This window comes from Oryx dammah, unplaced genomic scaffold (genome assembly GCF_014754425.2).
Source record: "Oryx dammah isolate SB20612 unplaced genomic scaffold, SCBI_Odam_1.1 HiC_scaffold_9, whole genome shotgun sequence".
Lineage (NCBI taxonomy): Eukaryota > Metazoa > Chordata > Mammalia > Artiodactyla > Bovidae > Oryx > Oryx dammah.
Window position 1 is genome coordinate 26,239,154 of NW_024070193.1, and position 24,708 is coordinate 26,263,861.

The window sequence follows — 24,708 nt, forward strand, 5'->3', positions numbered from 1 at the left end:
AAAACTTCAGGACAAGAAGTTTGCACCATCTACATTAGGCCACTGGCGTCCGTTTGAATATCAGAAGGTGCCCTGCCTTGGCTCCCTCTCTCATGGATCTTAGAAGCCAGGGCAAATAAGTAGACATGGCGAGCCTCCATGCCCCAGATGGGAATTCAGCCAGAAAATAGAGTAAAGAGGAGACACAGGGGAAACCAGTCCAGCGACTGGCCCATCCCCTATTGTTCAGAAGGCCTTTTATACTTTTTGATTGTACATAGAGATCAATGGGTAATACAGAATTATGCAGTGTCAGCAGCCCTGACTCTTATCGAGACCAGGCTTTTTCTCTGCATACTTAGTTGTATACACAAGTCTTAGGTGATTTACATCATCTTCCAGCCAGAAGGCCAATTAACTTTTTACAGCCCTTTTCTGATAAGGGTTTGTCAACCAGATGACTTATTTGTGTCAAAAATGTTGTTCTTCCCAAAGTCTGGTGCCACTCTCAGAGCACTAAAGTTACATTCTTACATAGCAAGGATACAACAATTTATAACAAGTAAAAGGAGTATGCTGCTGCTGCTGCTGCTGCTGCTGCTAAGTCGCTTCAGTCGTGTCCGACTCTGTGCGACCCCATGGACGGCAGCCCATGAGGCTCCCCGGTCCCTGGGATTCTCCAGGCAAGAACACTGGAGTAGGCTGCCATTTCCTTCTTCAATGCATGAAAGTGAAAAGTGAAAGTGAAGTCGCTCAGTCGTGTCCAACCCTTAGCGACCCCATGGACTGCGGCCCACCAGGCTCCTCCGTCCATGGGATTTTCCAGGCAAGAGTGCTGGAGTGGGGTGCCACTGCCTTCTAGTGATTTATAAAGAGAAAAGTAATTAACTCAAAAGCCTAGTGTTGCTAACATCAAAACTACTATATTCCTATATCCCTCAGGTGCCTAAAATATAAAGAATATGGAGGCCTGGCAGCAGTCATTGAGCCAACAGTGAAAACCTGTCACCAATATAATTTTTAGCTCTTTAGAAAAGGCTCTGTATCTTTAAGATGCTTTAAGCTTTGTGCCTCTCGTGGTTGAGGGGCTGTAAGCAATTCACAAGTTGTAAAAAGACTGGGGGAACCTGTTAGGCAAGTTAGAGAGCCATCAGAGGGGGTTTGAGCTGAAACATTCCTTTCAAATGCAGAAGACTGAAGCCATAAGTTAACTTTTTCCAGAGAGTGTCAGAAGAGTGGAAAAGCACAGTACAATAAAATGAGGCCAACTCTGGTTTTTGGGGTACATGCTCAGGAAATTCCAGGGGGAACCCCTGAGGCCTGACTCGCCTTCCCCATCAGGCCTCTCCGCATGACCGTGTCATGGGTGGGATCTCCCATGCTGGCTCCTGGCACCTGGTGGCTCAGACGGTAAAGTGTCTGTCTACAATTCGGGAGACCCGGGTTCGATCCCTGGGTCAGGAAGATCCACTGGAGAAGGAAATGGCAATCCACTCCAGTACTATTGCCTGGAAAATCCCATGAACAGGGGAGCCTGGTAGGCTACAGTCCATGGGATCACAATGAGTCAGACACGACTGAGCAACTTCACTTCACATGTTTCCATAAAACTTGATTCACAAAAAATAAGTGGGAGGCCAGATTTGGCCCATGGGTGGCCCATCTGCCACCCCTTGAAACAGACACAATTTGATTGATGGTTATTCTCAGATTCACTGCAACCACCTCTCCTTTTCATTTTTTTAAATCGTATTTTATTTCTCTCAGAGTGACTTTTCAGAGTTTAAGATCTCTTCCTTTGCTGTACCATTTTCTTGCTCTTATCAACAGCATTAATGCATTCAGGCTGTTCAGTTCAGTTGCTCAGTCGTGTCTGACTCTTTGTGACCCAATGAATAGCAGCACACCAGGCCTCTCTGTCCATCACCAACTCCTGGAGTTTACCCAGTCTCATGTCCATTAAGTTCGTGATGCCATCCAGCCATCTCATCCTCTGTCGTCCCCTTCTCCTCCTGCCCCCAATCCCTCCCAACATCAGGGTCTTTTCCAATGAGTCAACTCTTCGCATGAGGTGGCCAAAGTAATGGAGATTCAGCTTCAGCATCAGTCCTTCCAATGACCACCCAGGACTGATCTCCTTTAGGATGGACTAGTTGGATCTCCCTGCAGTCCAAGGGACTCTCAAGAGTCTTCTCTAACACCACAGTTCAAAAGCATCAATTCTTCGGCGCTCAGCTTTCTCCAAAGTCCAACTCTCACATCCATACAAGACCACTAGAAAAACCATAGCCTTGACTAGATGGACCTTTGTTGGCAAAGGAATGTCTCTGCTTTTTAATATGCTATCTAGGCTGTAGCAATGACTAATCAAATAAATGTATCCACTCCAACATCAATATCACTCATATGAAACAAACTTGTACCTTTAACAAGTTCATAAAATGACGTGAATGCCTTTGTTCTTTTTCTCTTCCTGACATCGGCTAGAAGTGAACAAACAGAAAAGACTTCAGCAATAAGCCATCCAGTTTGCAACAATTATTGCAGACACTTAAATACTATACTGCATTTAGAACACACTGTAGTGTATACATGAAGCACTACTGGGTTCCGTCTGCTTCTTCTAGTTCACACTGCTAATTCAGTCCCAGTGCAGTAGGCACTGCTGATAAAAATCAAGCAAGCGTGTTTACATTAGAGAAGATAAGGACTTTCTTTTAATCACAACTTGTTTTAATTCTGAATGTTGTTGCTCTTGTTTAAGCATCTGTTTTTCTCGAAGTGTTTTTCTCTTTTTTTCTTGTTGTTTTTATTTTCCTGCTGAATTCTAATCATGTCTTCTAATCCATTGGCAGCCAAAGAAGGAAAATAAATGATGAAGGAAATTAGATGCAGCTTGGATAATTGATGTTTGTATGCCTGGCTTTAATACAAACACTCTGCTAAATTAGAGAGGAGTCTAAATGGATTCAGTCAATAGGGAAGTGATTCAGGTGAGGCATTCAATCCTGGGATTTGTTGTAATCTTACAAATAAGCCGACAGATCAGTTCAATTGGGACAAGATCTGTCTTTTGCTGAAATCTGAGTGAGCTTCCACAGCTTGCTGTTTTACTTTTGATTTGTTCCTGAAGTTTGACATTATTTTCTTTTGTACAAAATCAAGCTCTAGGATCCTTGGGTTAAATAAAGTAAATGATTCCAAACTTATACATGACATGAGAACAACAGTATTTCTTGACAAACATCCACTCACTCTGCCCTTTTAGTTTCTTCTAAATCCCGTGGACGGAGGACCCTGGTGGGCTGCAGTCCATGGGGTTGCTAAGAGTCACGCACGACTAAGCGACTTTACTTTCACTTTTCACTTTCATGCATTGGAGAAGGAAATGGGCAGCCCACTCCAGTGTTCTTGCCTGGAGAATCCCAGGGACGGGGGAGCCTGGTGGGCTGCCGTCCATGGGGTCGCACAGAGTCGGACACGACTAAAGTGACTTAGCAGCAGTAGCAAGGAAGAAATACTATTAGTGAGTAAACAATCAGCGTGAAGAGCTCAGAATTTAAAGTAAACATTTCAATCCCAAACAACATTTCAGCATTTTTAAGTGATCAAGATAAATATCTGCCCATTCTCCCCCACAATTTTGGAGTATCTATCCATTATCCCAAAACTGATAGCATGGAAATGATATATGATGGATGAGCAATGCTTGGTTGGAAAGCGAAGTTTCCCTTAAGCTTGACCTCTAAGATCACTCAGAATGAAAGAAGGAAAATGTGTCTAAATCACCATACATGTATCCTGTGAGCTGCTCCTCACTAGTATAAGTAAAATGGTATGGAGGCTTAGCATTTATTGCATGTTAATTTTCCTAGGTGCTAAAAGAGATGCACTACAACCTCCCCTGGCATGTAAATTGAGACTCAAGGAGCTTAAATAAGTTGTCCAAGGGCACATAGCTATTAAGCAGTGGAGTCAGGATTTGGACCAAGTCAGTCTTACTTCAAAGTCCATGGTGTTTCCACTCCCTTCAACAGTCTTTCTATAACCAGTCACTTTTATGACTAATCAAGAATCCCAGTTCTATTTTGATCTTATTTCCAAGTTTCAAGGACAGTCTTGAGTTCTAAATTCTGGTGGCCAACTATTCCTTGCTTTCAAATCTCCCTGCTCAATTAAAATGGATCAGAGTAAGATATTTTTTATAGTTTCACAGACCAGTGGTTTTGGTTCTTCACAACCCAACAAGATCCCTGTTTACTGACGGAAGAGTTGTCCAGAGTTTGTGGTTTGCAATTCCTACTTAAGACTGCAGAGGGGTCATGATGTTATTACAGTGAGTTCAAAATCCACAGTCCCTCCTGAACTGGGGTAGATATCCCTACAAGACTCCTCTCTGTAGACTGGTAAGCCACCCTTTTTCCCTTTCTGATGCACTGAAATTTATCCCTTTGCTAATACTATTATTTCAATTTTTATGACCAAGAATGTTCTAATAGAGAATCAAGCCATTAGAGACATCACTGAAGACACTGATTTTAAGTATCAGACCATGGAATGGCTGGTGGGAGGTATGGTAACTATGTTTGAGCGACTATTCAAAGTGCTGCATTGAAACTAACGATGGAGCCACGTCCTGGTTTAGAGAGATCTGTGACCTATTCAGAGAGATTTCTGCTATGGCAGTGGGGGAAAGAGGCACAAGCATGTTAGAGATATGTCTCTCTAACTTTACAGTTAGTTACCTAATACATATTTTGATAATTTACACTTAAAGATTTAGTCTGTCAACAATGTTCTCTTTTAACGGCTTTTACTCAATACAAAGAAAATAATCGATCGGAAAACCCAATTCAGATTCAGCATGATCACTCACAATCTCATTAACTGTGCATGTTTAGATATATTAATTTTTTAAAAAAAATTGAATATGGACTTCCAGCACTACAGAGGACCAAGGCACCTTCCATTATGAACATTGGTTTAATAAGTTAAAAGATACTCTCCATACTGAATCATATAAAGTTATTCTTGCTCCCAGGACAAGTACCTATTTCTTTAAGTCAAAGTGCTCTAAAGTGTGGTCTATGAAGCATTAGGCTTATGTAATGCTGCATGAAAAAACAATGATCTGGTCAAATAGTATGAGTTCACTCTTAGGAAAACTTTAGCAGAGTATGTGTGTTCTAACTTAGAATACCCAACTTCAGTCATTTATTGCAAAAGTGTCAAAAGGTTGAAAATTTGACCCCTAGAAAACTGTCAAGGTAAGTATTTAATAGCTGGTATATTGGGGTGTTAGGTGGCATAGGAATTTAGGGTCCTTCTCCCCAAAGATGCTAATCACTGCACTATTTAGATCATATTTGCATGAATCTGCAAAACTGGAAGGCTTTTATAATTAAGAACAGCAACCATGATTACTTTGGCCAGTGCAAGGGTGGGACACAAATGTTTCCCCAGTTACCAGTAAACATAGTGGTGGTGGTGAAGTCAACTATTAACAGGATTTTCAGGAGAAGGAAAAATCTAAAGATGGAAATACTGGTTGGCATTATAAGCAGGCACAGGAGACAAGTTAAAAGGACTGAAGAACACAGAGATTTGAGGGAATAGCACAGACAGACATTTTTTATCTTTTACAGAGACATTTTACAAATCCTTTTGAACTGAGAATCAGAACCATCGCCAGGATTACAAAAACCACTTGAACATTTACAATGGCAAATGTAAGGTTCTTTTTCAGAGTCCTGCATTTAAAATAGCTCTTTCAAAAACTACTATGATGTGTAATTTGGCCACAGAGCCATTTGAAACTAAAAGAAAAAGAAAAAAAAAATACAGCAAGGAGATTTTGGTCCTATGATTTTACCATGAAGCTTCAAAAGACTTAAGGAAAGAGAGAGTGTGAGCTCACTTAAGAAATACACTATTAAAATGGACTGTTAAGAAATATTTTGGTTACAAAACTGCCTTCCCAGCTTAATAGATAACTGCTTTCGAGGCAGGATGCTTACTGCTTATAATGCAATATCTATATTTTATTTGTAATGGAAGCTACATTGATGCAGATTAAGAATATTTATTGGCACATTCTTTCTTAGCAGTATTTTGCCAATCATCTCAAACTTATGTCATAGTGATAAATGTGAATATGTATAGTCCATCATCATTAGTTGGAGAGTTAATATAGAGAACACCCATAAAATTGACAACTTGGTGAAGGACTCATTTATTAATCTATAAACAGGATGTCTCTCCATCTACTGTTGCAACATTATCATCTCCACAGGGTAACTATTCCTACAGAAAAGGGAAAAAATACTTCTATGGACGATTTCTTTGCTTTTATTCATGACTGACATCAATTAAATTAAAAAAAAAAAAAAAAGTTAGCTAAGCAGACAGAGCCAAAACTTAGGACCACACAGATTCGCACTTCACACCACAGAGAAATGAAGATAAATTTAGTTAATAGCAAAACCCACTGTTTCTGTAAATAACAAGTCTGTGTAAGATGAAGGTGGCATATAATGCTTCTGTGATGCCTCATACATCTGTTCAAACCTACTTGATCATTTAGTTTTCTGAAAAACAAAGAGCTGACAAACATTCTTATCAAAAATCCCTAATGAAAAAATACGTGGAAATAAAATACTAGAAAAAATACTAGGAAAGTTTCCAGCTAAGATCTCAATAAGTGACCAAGCATTTATCATACACTAAAATTCATGTTTAAATTGTTCTAAATAATATAATTTTTAAAACATATACATATGTTTCTTTTTATAACAGATCTCATCAGTATATTTGTGAAAATCAGTTTACTGCTAAGTTTCTTTGTAAGAACAAGTTTCCAATTCATTTCCTAAAATCCCACCCTTTATTCATCCAGTAAAATGACCTCCAACACCAAATCTTACACCCACAATCTTAATCTCCAAAACTGTCACTGAAGATAATATTCTTTGGCATCAAAACTTTAATCAATTCAGGCGAAACACATAAGTTAACAAAAACTCCAAAAAAGGTACCAACTAAAAATCAATACCCCATTTGAAATAGAGTTCTTCTGAAATGTCTGGGTAGGACGGGTGCTTAGTAAGATTTAAACTCAGGAAAAGAGGAAAATCTATAGAATTCAATCTATGTCAACTAGCAGCATCAGCTGTCACTGTCATCAAAAAATAGGCTCTGCTGTAGACCATATTTTAAAATTGCTGATACCACTGTCTGACCTCACTGTAATCTGTTGTGTGGAAGCTGATTTGTTTATTTAGCTGTTCAGCAAATGTCAGAATACCATGTCTGGAGCAAATTAGACACTACATTGGCACAGCACTCTGCACAGCTTGAAAAGAAAGAAATTTAACCAAACTCTTTGCATCTCAATGTCTAATTGCAAGGTGACTTGCAATTCTTATTTTCAGTGTAATGAAAGATAGGTTCAATAAGTCTGAACTCTCCCATCTCTGGTTAACCTTTTGTAGACCTCAGTGGATTTCTCCAGTTGTTGACAAAAGGATTCATAATATTCTACCTGAAGCACATACTCAACAGTCAAAGGATGTCCCTTGGGATGTATCCAGGCTCCCACTCTGTTCCTCTGGGTCCTAGAAGGCTGACTCCAGGGGCTAAATCAATGGACTCCTTTCTCTGCTGACACTGGGAAGTCTTGGCAGGAGGAGAGGGTAGTCGAGGTGTTTCTACTCATTCAGGCCCCTCCCAGAGAGGTTGTCTTGAGTGGCTGGGTCCCTCCACGGAAGTCTCTGATCATGTCAAGAAAGTCTTCATCTCAGACTTGGCCCAGGTTCTTACACTCTCTCTTATGGTTTTTGTACCCTCTATCCACAGTCTCTTTCTCAATGCCTCTGTAAATTAAACTGTGAGTAGTTAATTCCTAGCAAGACTTATAAGAACATCTTATTTTGAGGAATTCAGCTTGAATTTGAGAAAATCCTTTTGAGGTTGAACTTCTAAAACTGGAAGTTTAATTTTTGTATACTTTTCCTCTGTAACATCTTTCATGGACATGACTTAAACAATAAAATAATAGAAAAATATCTGAACGCTCTGTTTAAGCCATTTAATGAATATTTCAAACAGTTTTTTCTCTTGCTCTTCCTGGGAGATGGCTAACACCTAGATATCTGAAATTACTGTTCATTAACTGTCTGAATCTACACTCAAGGTAAAGGCAGGAAAATGAAAACAAGCTAAAAGCTTTGTTATCTTAGGTCCCGTCCATTATAAATGACAAATGATAGCCTGCAGGTGAAAACGAACTTCTCAGCACTGAAATGGCTTCATCTGGTTTATTAGCTGCAAACAAAAACTAAGGAAGACACGTCTAGAAGGTGACTTGCAATTCTTATTTTCAGCGTAATGAAAGATAGGTTCAGTAAGTCTGAATCCCCATGAGGCCTCCCAGTCTGTCTAAAGGAACACACGTGGCAGGGAGACAAACCAGAAAAGATGTTAAAAAGTAAAAATGTAGGTCTGCTGCCTTAGCCAAAAGATAACGTTTAACTTCCCCGAAACTCCAATGGCCTAGTTGCAAGTAGTGGCTTCACATTTATCCCAAAAGTTACTTTATTCTTTTTTTATCAAGTAAATAAACTGTACCATTGAGAAATTAATAGTCAACAATAAAATGCACCCCAAGGGAGTAGGTATAGGATAGCTTTACAAAAAAGAAAAAATATATAGGGAAGGAATAGTAGTTCTCAAATCACACAAGATCCATGTAGCTTTTTAGGAAGTGAACAGTACCTGGAAAGGCCAGACATGCACGCTTATTACCCAAATCCACACAAGTTAGATAAGCATTTGCTTTCCTGATAGTGCTTGCTTTTCTCTACCCTAAACCTGTAACTACTCTTTATTCTCTGAAACATCTGAACAAAAGTCCCTTTGTGAAAGCCCACCTCACTTATCTCACACAGTCCCTCAGTGCATTTATTTCTTGAATATGTTATTTTCCTTTGTGCTAGATCCAAAGGGTAGTCTTAAATCTGGTTAACAACTATTAATGTTGTATCCAAGTGAAAGCAGCTCCTTGGATAGGCAGACACATTTTTTTAAACGCCTTCAAGTACCTCTTTTAAAATTTCTTTTTATTTTTAAGATTACTTTGAAACAAAAAAATCACATCCAAGTTTTCAGTCCAGAAACCCTGAGATAGTCCTCGGAGTAGCTCAAGACTAGTTTAGGTCATCTCCCATTTCTTGTGTGCCCACAGTAAGCTAACACTTCTGCCTTACAGTGTGATCAGTAAGGTTTCCTTTCACACCATGTCATCTAGTTCTCCAAAGTTATTATCAGCAAGCTGGGACAACCATAATGGCTGTCAGGCAGGTGTGAGACCAGGAATTCCAGTTCCTGTGTGTGAGAACAGGCAGGTATGAGAACAGGGGTTTTATGCTGTAGTTCCAAGTGGTTATCTTCACAGATGCACAAGGTACAATCAATTTCATGATGAAATCTACTTCAAACCCATGAAATCCACTTCAAACCCCTGACAAATCTGATTGTGCTGCTTAATTGACTCTCAAAAATTATTACAATATATGGTATAGTGTTACAATAAGTTAAAGCAAGAGCAATATGAAACATAATTGTGACAGGTAACCACTAGAGGCCAGTGTAATTCAACATGGACAAGAAATTTATAATCAATCCCTGTGGAAAACTAACATTATTTCTCCCACTTAAAAGTGGAGCTCTTATGAATTGAAGAGAAAAACAATGAAGAAAGCTTTTTTAATTCTCTGAAGAGGAAATTTCAAAGGATAAGAAAGATGAGTAAAGAAAAGATGACTCATGAAAAATTAGGCAAAGAGAATTCCTATCTCCAGGAAAAAAAAAAAAGTATTTCTATCTAATGTTTGACATTTCACAATGTAAGCACAAATTTTCAACTTACTTGGCTTAATTGTAAGCTTTTCCATAAATGTTTCATTTGGCACTGGCATTTGAAATAACTAAAGATCTGGAATACCTAGAAAGTACCGTGGTAATCTCATTTTGAGGGCAATCATCATGCTAGCTGCCCAGACAAAGCCAAGGGTTTTGAGAAGGGGTGGAAAAACTGTACATTTGCAATTCCCTTCCCTTAAAGAATTTCATTCAGAAAAAGTACCTAATGGTTCCTTCTCATACATGGAATAATTCACATAAATTTATCTAGTACTCCATTCATACCGAATAATACATTTCTTAATAATGTTGCTACATGATACTTAAAATACTCTTTTAGCAAGGAACTGAACCAGGCTCTCAAAACTAAAATTAGGAGTAGAAATGAGAATCTGATTGTTTAATAAAGCTTAGACAATAACAGTTGGTAAGATCCTATGTAGGAGATTTTACTTTTTAAGAGAGAGGATGGAATAGTATAACACATAATCCACAGACAAGTACTCTTCCCCTCTCCTCCAGCAGGGAAAGGCACCTTATAGAATGCAGACATGCCAAGGAGATTAATAAACCATAAAACCTCAGATGCGGACAGGAGCTGAGAGGTCAGCCAACAGCAGCTTGAACATTTTCAAAGACAGGAAACTTCTACTTTGCAAGGTGGCCCATTCTACTGTCTTGGCTCTAAATGTTTGAAAATAATTCTTTAATCTTCATACTGAGAGAACTCATCCAACACACAACAACATGTTGCTTTGGTTCCTGAGGTCAAAATGAGAAGGCAAGATACAAAGATGAACAACATATGATCCTGACTTCAGGGTGCTGTAAAATTCCACCCATGAGGTTCTGATCCTCACTTCTGACCCATAAGTACTGGCTCTGTCAGTTACAAGCTATGTGAATTAGTTACTTTCTTTGGACATCAGTTTTCTTAACTGTAAAACGAGGATAATAATAGTACTTGCCTTGCAGGGTTGATGACAGGATTAAATGAGATAAGTAAAACACAAAGCCTAATGTCTTGAAAACAGGTACTCAGTAATTGCCACCACTGCTAGGCAGTTTAGTAGACAAATAAGTCATTCAGCCTTTACCAAACTCCCATGAGGGATGACTCATTACCTTTATTTTTAGATATAGAAGAACTGAGGATCAGGGGAATGGTGACTAGTTTCCAACACTCAGCAGCTAGTTCATGGTCGAATAGGGTTTCAACATGCGCTGACCTCACTATGAGAGTTTTCACTGCTACACAGAGCTACTGCCATGAAATATATGCTTGTCATCACAAATACAGAAGAACATTTGGGGAAATGCGATGGGGTAGAAAAAGGAAAATGGAATTGGAGTTGGTTCAAAAAGACTTACAGCCCAATTAAGGTCAGGCATTAATGTAACTGGGGTATTCTGTCTACAAAGCATGCAAAACCATGGACTGATCTTACTGAAATGATCTTCTTTTCAAACAGTGCATTGTGCCATAAATAGCAGTAAATAAAGAAGATAACAATCTACAACAATGTTTTCCAATGTTGTCCATAGGCAAATTATCTGAAGTTTTTACCTCTGGCTTCAGGAGAAGTGATATAATAAAAAAAAAAAAAGGTGGGAGAGATATTATTAAGCATGAGTGCAGAACAGGGTAAGAAACAGTAAAACATTTTCCTGTTATTGACTTAAATCCATGTACCACAAAGTAAAATTACTGACCTTTCTTAGTAAATGTCTTCATAAGGGGAACCTCAGGAGTACCCAACCCAGTCCACTACTGTGCTACACTATGACATACATTCATGCTAAAGATTTCTTTCTAGGTTAAAAAATCCTACTATGGGCAGGTTGATTTAGTAAAAACTAAACTAGCAAAGACATACACACACACATATATATGCTTGTTGTGTGTTCCAGCTAGAGATTAATGAGAAAAATGGTTATCATTTTGTCCTGTTCCATTGCAGTAGCCCAGATTTCAACTTAAGGCACATATAAGTTTTGTCAGTAGTCAGGTAAACAAATAATATTAAGAAGAGTTAACTTTAAGCACATCATATGTATTACGTTCTTTTATCTTCATAGAAAGTTCAGGTGTGGACCCTGGAGGATGAGGATGTTAGCAATTTGCCCCAGATCCTACAGCTGCTTAATATGCTGAATACCTGAAATTTCAATCTGAGATGGGAATACCAGACCACCTGACCTGCCTCCTGAGAAATCTGTATGCAGGTCACAAAGCAACAGTTAGAACTGGACACAGAACAACAGACTGGTTCCAAATAGGAAAAGGAGTATGTCAAGGCTGTATATTGTCACCCTGCTTATTTAACTTTTATGCAGAGTACATCATGAGAAATGCTGGGCTGGAGGAAGCACAGGCTGGAATCCAGATTGCCGGGAGAAATATCAATAACCTCAGATATGCAGATGACACCACCCTTATGGCAGAAAGTGAAGAACTAAAAAGCCTATTGATGAAAGTGAAAGAGGAGAGTGAAAAAGATGGCTTAAAGCTCAACATTCAGAAAACGAAGATCATGGCATCTGGTCCCATCACTTCATGGGAAATAGATGGGGAAACAGTGGAAAAAGGGGCTGGTTTTATTTTGAGAGGCTCCAAAATCACTGCAGATGGTGACTGCAGCCATGAAATTAAAAGATGCTTACTCCTTGGAAGGACAGTTATGACCAACCTAGACAGCATATTAAAAAGCAGAGACATTCCTTTGCCAACAAAGGTCCATCTAGTCAAGGCTATGGTTTTTCCAGTGGTCATGTATGGATGTGAGAGTTGGACTATAAAGAAAGCTGAGCACTAAAGAATTGATGCTTTTGAACTGTGGTGTTAGAGACTATTGAGAGTCCCTTGGACTGCAACGAGGTCCAACTAGTCCATCCTAAAAGAGATCAGTCTGGGGTGTTCAATGGAAGGACCGATGTTGAAGCTGAAACTCTAATACTTTGGCCACCTGATACAAAGAACTGACTCACTTGAAAAGACCCTGATGCTGGCAAAGATTGAAGGCAGAAGGAGAAGCGGATGACAGAGGATGAGAAGGTTGGATGGCATCACTGACTCAATCGACGTGGGTTTGGGTAGACTCTGGCAGTTGGTGATGGACAGGGAGGTCTGGTGTGCTGCGGTTCATGGGGTCACAAAGAGTCGGACATGACTGAGCAACTGAACTGAACTGTACTGAACCTGACCATAAGCCCCAGACTCTTATTCAACATGGCACACAATCTATCACATTCAGAGACCCACTGTCCTGCCACCTGGAGAGTACACCGACCTTCTCTACCATAGTGCAATATGACTCCAGAAACATGCTAAAAGTCTTTTTATATATCCTTATGTTATCCTTCTTCAGTAAAAAACAAACAAGAAAAGAAGCAAACATATAATACATTCCACTACTAGTCCAGTGGGAGGCTGGGGTCTTTATTCTGCCCTAAATTAAGTATGGAGTCTTGGAAACATCTCTTTATCTCTCATGATCTCAACTGCATAATCCTTTCAGGAAATCCTGGAGAAACATCCCTGCACAAATATACTGAATGTATGATCAAGGCCATGTGCCAGTCATGGTGAACCCAACCAGCTCTAGGCTGTTGCTTTCACTGCTGTGATAGGTTTATGAAACTTTTAATACTACAAAAGGAGAGGTGATAAAGCAATATTCCCTGGGAGAACAAGGATTAGAAACTCAATGTGCTGTTACCTATTATTACATATCAAGGTCAAATTTGGCTTTTATGGATAATTAAAGATTGATAAAAAGAAATGCGAATTTAAAGAGTTTAATTAGAGTACAGAGACACTGTCAGAACTCAACTGCATCTTTTGGCATAAACTGGACTGGAAAATAATTAAAATGAGTTATGCTGAGAGCTGCATATTTCAATGAGAAGTATTTCTAATTCTGAGAATTAAAAGCACTCAAGATTTGTACATTAATCAGTCTAAATGTATGTAATTTTCCTCAAGGTAGGAAGTTTACTAAAATGAGGCAAGTAAATGCAAAACAAAGTTTTGTCAGTTCCACCTGACTTTCAGAGACTAAGCTTCAAAATTCATTTTCCCACTAGACAGACTTAGAGACCATTAAAGAATGACAGGGATATTAAAAGAAAGAACATTCAACAAAAATTTGCTAAGATTGTACAATGTTGAGATGTGGGGGAGAAAGCAAGTTGGTGACCAAAAAAGTCATAGTCTTTGTCTTTTCTGATTTTATAATCCAGTGGGTTTTCAGAGGGCAAAAAAAGAGATTTCAAAGGCACAGCTCAATTAAGAATATCTCCTTATTCATGACAAAGCTCCCATTTAATGGCTATTCACCCCCTACTTAGGATGATGTCTACAAGGAGGTGACCATCTACTTTTTATCGTATATTCACACTGAATAACCTCCTTCATCTACACTAAGAGGAATGGTCAGCAGTCAGTTTATAGAGACACCCCCCATCTTAGGCTGAAGCCTTCAGATCTGAAAACAGGAAGTGGGGCAATGTGGTCAGTGTCTTTGGAGGTAGATCTATTAGACTGAAGAAGGTAGATTTCCTTGGATTGGGCTGCTAAAGTTGATTTCGTCTTATCTGGTGACAGTTAATGGGTGGGCCTTAAGGAATGATTTAACATAGGCTTCATCAGAGATTATGCTAAACTGACCAGAGTATCCAAGTCCAGACACTAGAAGTCCCTCCTTCTGATACCCACTAATGTCATTCTGATCTTTTCTATGTCTGGCCATTGAATCTGTCTTTCTAATTCTTCTTTTATTTCTTAGAGACAAAATATCCACAAATCATATTGCCTTCTCCCAAATTTGCCTGTTTTTTTTTTCCTCTTTCATTACCCTACAAGATTGTGTATAGACTGGGGCAGAACTTCTTTCTTTATCCTCTACTCTAAGATAAAAGCCTTTAGACATTTTAACACTTCTGACAGCAGAATCCAAATTAGATCAGATGTCTTCCTTTACTGAATGGGGGTTTTTGGCATATCTTAGAATAGTTTAGTATTCTAGAAAAGAAGGAACACTGCATGTTTGTTGTTTAGATGTTGACCAAAAACAGGACTAACTTCAATGCTATCCAGACACCAACCTCTCCTCCTCTTCATCTGTTTCATGAAGTCTCCAAAGGACCCCATGGGTGTGTCTCAGAATCAGCTGCAAAAATTTATAGGTACCCTGATTTTGTTTTCTGTGTACTCAATCTTCAAGAATTGCTTGACGACTCATTCAAAAAAGACCAATGAATGACAACTCTTAAGAACTCTGTCACTGGCAAAACTAGTCCCATCAAAATAATCCTGCAATTCACTTAAACATTTCTCCCTAATTCCTCAGTCTCTAGAATATATAATGGTGAGGGAACTCAGGCCATCAAGACTGAAGAATAGAAGAATAAAGGGAGATATACGGCCAACTTCATCGCTTTGTCTCACAAACCGTATTTTCTTCTTGATGTCTCTTTTCAGTTTACAGGGATTCAAGGATTCTTTATCATCCCACTAGGCCTCCTTTGGATAGACTTCAGCTACCAATGTCCCTTTTAAAAATGTAGGATCATGCCTTTGAACTGCTGTTCTCTAATATGCATTATACCTAAGTGACATTGAGAAATGCTAAAGAATGTGGACTTTGGTGTAAAATTACCTGGGTTCAAATTTGGGCTCTATAACATACTAGCTCTATGGTTTGGGGTAAGTAAAGAATCTCTATTAAGCCTTCTTCTCTTGGGTATAAAATAGATAATGTCTTCAGGTACAATGATCCACAAAATATACAAGGGACTGGTACACAATAAGAACTCAAAAACTGCTGACCATTACAAATACCACCCTCGCCACCACCACCACCACCATCACCTTTATCACTGCTCACGTGGCTTGATGGAGGACTCCAAATGGACACTGCTTTGGTGCAACAAAGCATACAGAAGTGACAACAGCTTTCCTGGGCCTGCATGACATGATCCCTTCTTAGCTAATGGAATTTCTTACCAATCCCTTCACTTTTTTCCAAAGTGAACAACCTCTTTACTGGCTTTTCCTGCTGAAGCATCCAGTATAAAAGGCCTTACTGGTTCTCTTCCACTCTTTCAACACTTCTCTTGCCTCCATGAATCTGCACACTGTGCTTAGCTGATGTCTTCAACTCATAATTATCTCCTCTTCCTCATCTTTATTCAGATTTCAAATCTGATTAAGTGCTCTGTTAGTTTTAAATTCAATGCCACAGAGAATTACTATGATTTATGGCTTTCTAATTGACTCATGAATTAACTTGTCTTTAAGTAACTACAAGGTAAAGAGTTTCCTACTCTTAATGGTATCCCTTTTGTGCACTTAGCATCACTCTGGGGATGAAGAATAATACCCAGACAGTATCAGTGGACTGACTCACATGTTTTAAGTGTGCTGATTATCTGTAGAATAACTATCAGGAACCTTGAAAACTGAAGTAAATCTTCACTGAACAATATGTTGTTGCTTAACATTAGGGCCATAGAGGATTCCAGCAATCTAAAATAAAAGAGATATAGTCTTAAACATGTGTGCATACTCAGTTGCTTAGTTGTGTCCGATTCTTTGCGACCCTATGAACTATAGCTTTCTAGGCTCCTCCATCCAAAGGATGCTCCAGGCAAGAATGCTGGAGGGGGTTGTCATTTCCTCCTCCAGGGGATCTTCCCAGACCAGGGAATGAACCCAAGTCTCCTGCATCTTCCTGCATTGGCAGGCAGATTCTTTACCACTGAGCCACCTGGGAAACCCCTTAGTCTTAAGCTGAGACATGTAATGTAGTTATTAATCTCAAAAGCAGTTTAATGAACAGTAAGAAGGGAATTTGAGCTCAGAGAGACCCTAACTTCCTGTAATCTAAAATACAACACATTTATCAATTGACCTACTTAAAGCAAGTAGGACACAACTCCTGTGTGAAAGACTGTATGAGAGAGAAATGAAGAATGTTAAGGAGTTCTGCTCCAGGAAGTTAGGCAAGAATAGAGGATTGTCAAATCTTAGTATTTTATAGTACCTTTTCCAGAGCTAAAAATACAAACAAAATAAGCAAGGAAACAAATAACAACAGAATGCCATCATCACTATTATTTCACTACTTATAAAACCAAGTGTTATATTAGTACCTGGGGTAGTAAAGCCTGGTTTATACAATTAAAAAAAAAAAGTCAGCAATCAAACAGAGATACAAGGAAGGATATGACGGCTGATAGATCACTCTGATTACTTCTCAAAATATGTATGTCTCCACACAAACAGGTGTAATTCTTCATTTCAAATTCCATTTGTTCAGAATGTAGATGTGGACTTATATAAAATTTACTTTTGTATTATCTAAGAAAAAGGATTTGCTGAGTAAAAAAATATTTAAATAAGATTATGAATTATATATTTAACATATTTAAAGATACAAACATTTTGCCACCATCAAATGTCTCACCATCAAATTTATAAATACTAGATTCCTTAATAACAAGACAATCCTTTCAGTTAATTTAAATTGGTACCAAAGACATCTACCTGATCAAGGATTGTTTGCCTACTTTAATCATTCAAAAACAGTAAATGGCATTAAGAATATAATTCACAATAGGATCTACTCCTGCTTATTAGCCTTATTATAGTAATACTGGGAAAAGGTTTTACATATTATCATAGAGAGGATAGTTTTGCTCTAAATAAAATTCTGATCACAGAAACATATTTTATGCTTTTATTGTTCTTCTCTTTTTAACAGAAAAATATTTTCCTTTCAAAATAGCCCACCAATTCACATGGGAAACTGAAGCTATTTCTATGAGATGTTTTAAAATAACTCCAAGGAGGAGAGGCCCTTGAAAGGAGAGTAACAATAGAAACCAGGTCACCAACTCAAGACCTGGACTTTCTTTATTGTTCATGGACACAAATGCTTGATTTCAGAAGTACATTGTTATCAAGGAAGCAGTTGGTCGGCACTATTTCTTTGGGCTATTATATCTCTGAAATTAATGTGATCAACTGACTAGTTTGCAACTAGAAAAGAAAAGTCAGTTCAACCTTCAAACTGAAATTAAACATAAACAAATAATATTCACTTAGGGGTCAGCAACTGGTGGCTTGGTTGGACACTGAAGGCCGTTTGCTCTCCCTGGATGTTACACTGAGGCCAAGTGACCTTAAGAAGAACAAGAAGGAATGATGGACGGTGTGCTCAGACTCCCTCTGTCCCACCTGCATTTTTCAGCTGCCAAAAGTGCACTTGCAGGGGCCAGATTCAACAATGAGAAATGACCTGGGGGCCTGATTACCTAACTGGCTATACCCCTGGCAGCTGACAACAGGAACTTTACTGCAAAAACTAGCAACTTGGTGGCTCAGAGGGCAAAGCATCTGCCTGCAATGCAGGAGACCTGGGTTTGATCCCTGGATCAGGTAGATCCCCTGGAGAAGGAAAAGGCAACCCATACTGATACTCATGCCTGGGAAATCCCATGGATGGAGAACCCTGGTAGACTACAGTCTATGGGGTCACAAAGAGTTGGACATAACTGAGCAATTTAACTTTCACTTTTCAGATTGCTAATCACCATTTTGCTGGTTAAACCTGCTTCAATAAACAAGCAACCAGCAACTGACTAACAGTTTCTGTTTTCTCTTTTAAAAACTTTTTATTTTGTATTGGGGTATAAGTGTGTATAAGTCTCCTCTGGTAGCTAAGTTGGTAAAGAATCCACCTGCAATGCAGGAGATCCTGGTTTGATTCCTGGATAGGGAAGATCCCCTGGAGAAGGGATAGATAGGCTACCCATTCCAGAATTCTTGCCTGGAGAACTCCATGGATAGAAGAGCCTGACAGGCTACAGTCCATGGGGTCGCAAAGAGTCAGACACTACTGCGCGATTTCCACTTTACCTAAGTGTGTACTCTTTGTCAGTCAGTCGTATCTGATTCTTTTGCGACCCATGGACTGTAGTCTGCCAGACTTCTCTGTCCATGGGATTCTCCAGGCAAGAATACTGGAATGGAGAACCACTGCCTTCTCCAGGGGATCTTCCTGACCCAGGTATCAAGCCCAGGTCTCCTGCATTGCAGGCATATACACGTATTCTTTACCATCTGAGCCAAAAGGAAAGCCCAACTGGGAAATAACAAACAATGTTGTGAAAGTTCCAGGTGAATAGCAAAGGGACTCAGCCACACATATACATCTACCATTTTCCTCCAAACTGACCTCCCATCCAGGCCACCACACAACACTGAGCAGAGTTCCCTGTGCTGTACAGTAGTTCCTTCTTTGTTATCCATTTTAAATACAGTGGTATGCACATGTGGCTTAAAGTTTCTTAACAGATAGCAACTGATCTCAGTAAAAGCTGTATCTCAGGAGCACAGGACCATGGTAAAAGTGATAACATTAATTTTATGATCACCAAGGCCAAACAACTCATATGCAGTAGTAAAATGCAGAGCAAACAGCTGTGAAAGACACTGTAGGTAGCTATGGGTATTCCAGCTATACAACATGATTACCTATTCTAAATTTGTCTGAGAAAGAAATGGAACCTTACTTACTTCCACAACCCTTCCACTTTGCAGCCCTTTCCCACAACATCAGGCAGAGTTTAAAAATGAACAATAGCTCAGTACACATTTATTAAGTTGACTTAAATTGCAAGGAATGCCTGATATCATCTGAATTTTCTTAAAATCCTTTGAATGGACAGCCCTCGAAGGCAGGGAACAGTGCATCTGTCTATTTTCTGTTCTTTTCACTGTATTATTACTTCTGGGGGAAAGCTGGTGCTAGCCATCCAGTGAAGTTGCTGACTAGTGTCCGACTCTTTGCAACCCCATGGACTGTAGCCTACCAGGCTCCTCCACCCATGGAATTTTCTGGGCAAGAGTACTGGAGTGCATCGCCATTTCTCTCTTCAGTCCAGAGACTGAACCCAGGTCCCCTGCATTGCAGGCAGAAGCTTTACCATCTGAGCCACCGCAGAAGCTGTGCTAGCCATAACCTCTGATAAAAGTTCAAAACGGCATTTCTATAAAAGTTACCCACAGAAAACATGACTTTATAACCATATTAAAAATCCTAAAGTGGACCTTGAAGAGAAACCACTTCGTATATAGTTTCCCCAAACACTTGTTTGATAAGATTAAAAATATTTAGCTGGAATGTTACTTGAAGTTTATTTTCTCATTCCGTTTACCAGTTGTGACCTAATCAGCAGTCAAAATTCGCTAAAAATGATAATTTTATTCACTTAAAAGACATTTCAGTTAGGTGTGATGCTTTATCAACAACAACAACAAAAAGTTGATAGGTAGAGGGCAGGTGCTGAGAGAGAAAAAACAAATCTGTTTTAGTTAAGAGAGAAGACAGTGGCCCAGGAACAAGTTACTGAGTGACTTTTCTCTTTTTAAGCGACTGTGTGGGGAAGAAGAAGTTATTTCTTACTAAAGAAAACTGAGAGGTGAGATAGAAATTTAGTAGTAAGGTCAGTTCAGTTCAGTCGCTCAGTTGTGTCCAACTCTTTGCCACCCCATGAATCACAGCACGCCAGGCCTCCCTGTCCATCACCAACTCCCAGAGTTCACTCAAACTTAAATCCATCAAGTTGGTGATGCCATCCAGCCATCTCATCCTCTGTCGTCCCCTTCTCCTCCTGTCCCCAATCCCTCCCAGCATCAGAGTCTTTTCCAATGAGTCAACTCTTCGCATGAGGTGGCCAAAGTACTGGAGTTTCAGCTTTAGCATCATTCCTTCCAAAGAAATCCCAGGGCTGATCTCCTTTAGAATGGACTGGTTGGATCTCCTTGCAGTCCAAGGGACTCTCAAGAGTCTTCTCCAAACCAAGTTCAAAAGCATCAATTCTTCAGCTTTCTTCACAGTCCAACTCTCACATCCATACATGACCACAGGAAAAACCTAGCCTTGACTAGATGGACCTTTGTTGGCAAAGTAATGTCTCTGCTTTTCAATATGCTATCTAGGTTGGTCATAACTTTCCTTCCAATGAGTAAGCGTCTTTAATTTCATGGCTGCAGTCACCATCTGCAGTGATTTTGGAGCCCCCCAAAATAAAGTCTGACACTATTTCCACTGTTTCCCCATCTATTTCCCATGAAATGATGGGACCAGATGTCATCGTTTTCTGAATGTTGAGCTTTAAGCCAATCTTTTCACTCTCCTCTTTCACTTTCATCAAGAGGCTTTTTTATGAGCCTAATACTTAAGATGATTGGAGTAGTGAGGTAGAGTGAGCTTACTACTTTAGTTAATCAATCAAATCACTAAAACACTCAGAACTGATAGTTCCCCAGGGAATTATTATTAAATCCAGAGATTGGATAAATTAAACTTAAGGTCTGAACTCTAAACCAGGGTCATAGTAGCCAGGAATTGTGAAGTTCAGGATTTATAGTAAAGGGAACTAATTTGCAGTGAGATGCTTGGTTAAGTTTAGCTCCATAAAAGCATCTATAACATGTATTTTTAAACTATCTACTTGCTAGTTTAACAGTTGGTTTAATTTTGTTCCTAGAAAAAAACTGTAAAGAAAAAATTTTCCATACTGACGGGAAGTCCACCTAATTGAGCAATAAGAGTTAATCCAAAATGCCACCACAAATCTAGAGGCTGACAAACACATGGGAAGACATGGGTATCAGGAGTGCTGATCTTGCATCCCCAAATCATTAATGTGAGCACAACTGCTACACAAGCAAATTGATCAAGTGAAAGAATCAGTTTAAAATCCCTTTGAAAAGCAAAAAAGTACACACATGCACACACAGAGACATACATGCAAAGGATGATGATCAGTACTATTTTCTTATAAATTATGAAATGGGATACAGCTAAAATAAGCTCAATCTAAAACTGCATAGAGGATGAGATGGTTGGATGGCATCACCGACTCAACAGACATGAGTTTGAGTCAACTCCAGGATTTGGCGATGGACAGGGAGGCCTGGCACGATGCAGTCCATGGGGTCGCAAAGAGTCGGACATGACTGAGTGACTGAACTGAACTGAACTGAAAACTGCATACAGGATACCAAAACAGAAAGACACACCGAAATTATTTTCAACACTGAGATGGGAGATGGGAAGGGTAGCATTGAAATTGTACACTGGCTGGGGAGAGGGAAGATGGAGGTCAAATATGAATTCAAAGCAAATATACTTCACTTAAAAAGTATATTTCCTTTTTATTAATTTTTATATACTTGTGCATATGCATGCTATGTGGTAGAATGAGCTTCAAACCCTTCATTTATTTCCTCTTTCCATTCAAACAAATAGGCAAGAGAACTATGTCCAAGAAGGGCTGTTGCTGCTGTTTAGTTGCTAAGTCATGTCCAACTCTTTTGTGACCATGGACTGTAGCCTGGCAGGCTCCTCTGTCCATGGAATTCCCAGGCAAGAATAGGAGTGGGTTGCCATTTCCTCCTCCAGAGGATCTTCTCAACCCAGGGATCAAACCCACATCTTCTGCACAGAAGGTGGCTTCTTTACCATTGAGTGACCTGGGAAGGCCCCAGGAAGCCCAAGCCTAATTACACACATTCCACTATTCTCAAGTGTGCTTTCTTCACATGTCCCATCAGTCAGTTCAGTTGCTCAGTTATGTCCAAACTCTGCGACCCCATGGATTGCAGCACGTAGGCCTCCCTGTCCATCACCAACCCCCAGAGTTTACTCAAACTCGTTCATGTCCATTGAGTCAGTGATGTCATCCAACCATCTCATCCTCTGTCATCCCCTTCTTCTCCCGCCTTCAATCTTTCCCAGCATCAGGGTCTTTTCAAATGAGTCAGTTCTTCACATCAGGTGGCCAAAGTACTGGAGTTTCAGCTTCAGTATCAGTCCTTCCAATGAATATTCAGGACTGATTTCCTTTAGGATGGACTGGTTAGATCTCCTTGCAGTCCAAGGGACTCTCCAGAATCGTCTTCAACACCACAGTTCAAAAGCATCAATTCTTCGGTGCTCAGCAAACCCATCACGAGCAACTGATCATGACTTAATATGTAAATCTACGAATGATCTATTTGGGTTTTTCAAGGCAGCAGAAAAGCCTCAAAGTCAACCTTATACTGGTTTTTCTCTCACTTGTATCTCTATAGATTTGCTTGGTTGAGAAACTATAGCAATCTCTCTCCTCCACCTGGTGGTGTGGCTTATAGTTGATGAAGGTTCAGGAATCACTACTCTATATAATTCTCAGCAAATCACAAGTACACTTGCATGAGTGCAGTTTGCTCCCCTGTAGTAGTAACTGAGATCCAAACAATTCATTTTCAAGATCTTTCAATAATTATTTTCCTTTTGAAAAAAAATTGAGAGAATAAATTTCAAAAACTATATACCTCAATTCTTTGCTTCAAATGTAGGTTGCTCTGGGATGAAACAGAAAATATGTATTATTAACACCAGCAGTTGTTAATGGTGGTAATGATAATACATTATCTCTACCACATGGCGATAATGGGTTTTTTATTATTAAAGTAAGTTGCAGCCTTTATTTATAGACATCAGTTAAATCAGAGAAAATGAAAATGCAAAATTATTGCACAGTTCAAGCTGAAGCAGCTCTTAAGACTCAGTAGGGAGAATATACATGCATCATCTTACAGATTAAAAAGAATACACATTATTTTAGTCCATTATTATGTCCACGCATATTGTGGCTGGAAGACTGCAGAAATAGAAAAGCTAGTCAAAATAAAGAAAACATTCTTTTATGATGTATTTTTAAAGGAAAATACATTCTAAAAGGAGTCAATTTTTTAAACTAACCAAGTACTGACTAGAGAACATTATATGCTCTTCCAAAGTATGAATTTTTTCCCCTTAAATAACTTCACTTAGGAACAAATATGCATGCAGCTAAATGAAATTTACATTGACCATTTAAAATAGTTTAATGTTTCCTTCCTCTTGCATTTTGGAGGTGAATTTCTACAAACTGTCTGAAACAGGAGTGTATGAAAAATGGTTATCACCCAAAAGTGGCTTCTGAAATTGTACTTGCTGTCAGAGAGATGCATATGTTCTAGTTATAGATGTATATTTTGAATCTTGGAATTCTAGTAAATTTGGTACTTTGGAAACTATTTCATTTGGTTTGACCACTTTAGAGAATAAAATAAACTACAAAGAATGAACATTATCTGTGAGTATCACAGAAATACATGCAATGAACTCCAATCTTAGCAAAGTAGTTCAGGTAATTTTAACAAAGGGCTCAAAAGTGGAAAAATAAAATTTCTTTTTCCAAACACAATGCCCTTCTAATGAAAAGAAACAAAGCCTTGCTTTGTTTCAGTTCCTCCTGGAGAAAAGGTAAGGATGTCCAAGCAATCTGAAGCAAATTAACATTTCTGTTCACCAGCTCTTGGCTAGATATCCACATTGTAGTAACCTGTAGCCAACTCCAAAGGAGACAGAATCAGCCATCATGGAAGTCATTTGTGCCAAGCCTCCCATCAGCAAACCAAGACACAGTACCTAACCTGTTAGCTGTTTAAAAAAGCTATTAAATCAGAGGTGACAAGAATATACAGAATTATACAAAGAAGGTCTTAATGACCCGGATAACCATTATGGTATGGTCACTCACCTAGGGCCAGATATCCTAGAGTGTGAAGTCAGGTGGGCCCTAGGACAAAGCTAGTGGAGGTGATGGAAATCTGACTGAGCTACTTAAAATTCTAAAAGATGATGCTGTTAAAGTGCCACACTCAATATGTCAGCAAATTTGAAAAACTCAGTAGTGACCACAGGACTG

General features: G+C 39.1%; 1 protein-coding gene across 1 annotated transcript in view; it reads right to left on the minus strand.

Moving 5' to 3' along the window:
- The window catches only part of SUCLG2 (succinate-CoA ligase GDP-forming subunit beta), a 283,370-nt gene that overhangs the window by 33,161 nt on the left and 225,501 nt on the right, over nt 1–24,708 (minus strand). The window lies entirely within an intron of this gene.